The sequence below is a fragment of the Nannospalax galili genome, unplaced genomic scaffold (genome assembly GCF_000622305.1).
Source record: "Nannospalax galili isolate Female #2095 unplaced genomic scaffold, S.galili_v1.0 scaffold2707, whole genome shotgun sequence".
In the NCBI taxonomy this organism is placed as follows: domain Eukaryota; kingdom Metazoa; phylum Chordata; class Mammalia; order Rodentia; family Spalacidae; genus Nannospalax; species Nannospalax galili.
The window spans coordinates 2,287-4,959 of NW_008355480.1; the positions used below are offsets into that span (position 1 = coordinate 2,287).

General features: G+C 37.2%; 1 pseudogene; it reads left to right on the forward strand.

The window, feature by feature from the left end:
• Positions 1-1,547: 1,547 nt before the first annotated feature.
• LOC115067649 lies at positions 1,548-2,514 on the forward strand (annotated as a pseudogene).
• The last annotated feature ends 159 nt before the right edge of the window (positions 2,515-2,673 follow it).

Sequence of the window (2,673 nt, forward strand, 5' to 3'; positions counted from 1 at the left end):
TGGGTAGATTAAATGTTAACATAATGAAAAAAATCAGATTGTCCAGGTGATAAGCTATCAAGAAGTAGAGCTTGTTCAAGAGGCAAAGCTGGTTCAAGTTACAGAGATTTCTCTGGAGTTGGTGGATTAGGATGGAAGGCAGCAAGAAGTAGCCTCCATCAAGCAAAGGGATTATGCTGGACTGAAGCCCAGGAACAGAATTAGGATTTCATTGTCTGTGATCCTGGACTCTATTCTCTGTGTACTCTGATAACATGCCAGTGTGAGCTGTGGTCAATATTAGGTTCTCACTCTTTTATATAATCTTGGTGAGGGTGTTGCACTATTGTTTGGCCTATTGTGTTTGATAAGCTCATTCACCTACTTTTTCTGAAATGATTTTGGTATTTCCATGAATGTATATATTACTGATTTAATTCAACAAATTCAAATGATAATTAAGTTACTTATTTATCTTTGCTTATGGCATATATGGGAAAGAAAGGTAGTCGTTTACTTGCATTAAAAGATGCAGTCATTCTGCCTCAGCATTTGAACTCATATGGAGTAGGCTCCTGATTCGTAAAGTGAAGCCATTCACTGAGAGGCACAGCCTCATTGCTTCTGTTCTATACAGCAGAATGGTCATAGCCACTCTCAGCAAGTACCAGGAGAACATAAACCTTAATAAATGGGGGAGTGGTGCTCCTTTCCTATTGGTAAAAGAGAGGCAGAGAGTGAGGAGGATTCTTGTGTGGGTAAACTCCTTCACCTCAGTAACTGCTTCAGGGAACCACTGCAGATTTCTACTGGCTTCTTGTCCAAAGTAAAAATTATTTAAAACTAAATGAATGTTCACATTGCTTAACTTGGAAATATTTTGAAAAGAATTTCTTAGCAACTCTCATGATATTAGCTATGAGCCAGAGGCATGATAAATGAGTCAATAAAAAAACCTGTGTCTTTGAGAAGTCAAAGAAATTAGATATCAAAGAAATGCATGATTACATATAAGTATGTATACATTTGTTCATTGGTAGTGGTAAAAAAGTATTATTATTAATATACTTAATGTACTTAAGGCATAATTATCTACAACAAGCTATTAGATACCTGATAGTTTGTAGGAAATGCTTAGGAGCATAAGTCTTCTACGGTCTTAATTTGAACTGTTTAGTGTTGAAGAAATATCATATACTAGCTAAGACCCTTGCTTCATTCTATGTGCTATAGGGTCTTTTGAAGGTTCTTTGCGCAGAACTCAAGTTGTCCATTAAAACCTGTAGAGAAGGCAAAACTAGGAAAACAATGTAAATCAGCATATCTTTGTTTTCATGTTACCATTTGAGATTTCAGCATTTCCTCCTTTCTCATTCACAATAGACTCCGTTTACTATAGGACACACATAATCTGGATGAAATGCAGATGAATTATATCAGTAAAACAATGGTTCGATGAGGAAAACTGTGAGCCTCTAGGTAGTTGAATCTTGATGTCTACTTGCTATTGTATCGGGAGTTTTAAAATTTTTTATAAATTTAAAAAAATTTCACAGACAGCATTTAAAATGAATGCATCGAAAAAATTCTTCAGTGACTACGGAAATCGGGGCATTTTCTTACAGAAAATGGGGCTTGCAATACGGATCCTACATGCAGGCATTTTCATTGTGGAATTCCTAATCGGGAGTGTTGGAAATGGATTCCTATCACTGGTGAACTGCATGGATTGGGTCAAGAGAAGAAAGCTGTCTTCAGTGGATCAAATTCTCACTGCTTTGGCCATCTCTAGGATCGATATGCTATAGTTTCTATCCACAATTACACTAGTATCTTCACTGCATCCAGATTTAGCAATGGTTGTTCTGATTACAAAAGTAAATAATTTCATCTGGATAGCTGCAAATCATTTCGGTATCTGGCTTTGCTACCAAGTGTCAGCATCTTTAATTTTCTTAAGATTGCGAATTTTTTTGGGCTCTATTTTCCTCTACCTAAAGTGGAGATTTGAAAAGGTGGTTTCAGTGATGCTGTTGGTGCCTCTGGTCTTTCTATTTGTAAATGTTTTAGTGATGAACACACATATTGATAATTGGGCTGGTGAATTCCAAAGGAACCTGTCTCACAGTTCCAGATCAGAGGATTATGAACAATTTTACAGGTTTTCTTTGTTGATCAATATTACGTTCACATTGATACCCTTTGCTGTGTCCCTGATGGGCTTTTGTCTACTGATCTTCTCCCCGCGGAAACATCTGAAGAATAATCCTAAAGACTCTGGAGACGCCAGCACCACTGCCCGAATCAAAGTCTTGCAGACGGTGCTGGCCTCCATCTTGCTGTCTACCATTTTCTTTCTGTCTCTTGTCATACAACTTTGGAGCTCTGAGTTTGGAGAGAAAGAGTTTCTATTTGCTTTTCTCAGCTATTATAATAGTTTTTCCTTCAGTCCACTCCTGTGTCCTGATTCTGAGCAACAGTAAAATGAAACAGACCTGTCTTTGGGTACTGTGGTGGCTGAGGTGCAGGTCCTAAGTTGTAGAACTTTTGTGACCCTGACAAACTGTGAGGAGGATTTTTAATATTGAAAAAAAAATCACCTGATAAGAAAATCTCGTTCATTTTCCATTTATACTTTCCAAATGGTCACCCATTCTATGCTACTTTATGTTATGTTTAGCATAAATGCTGTCT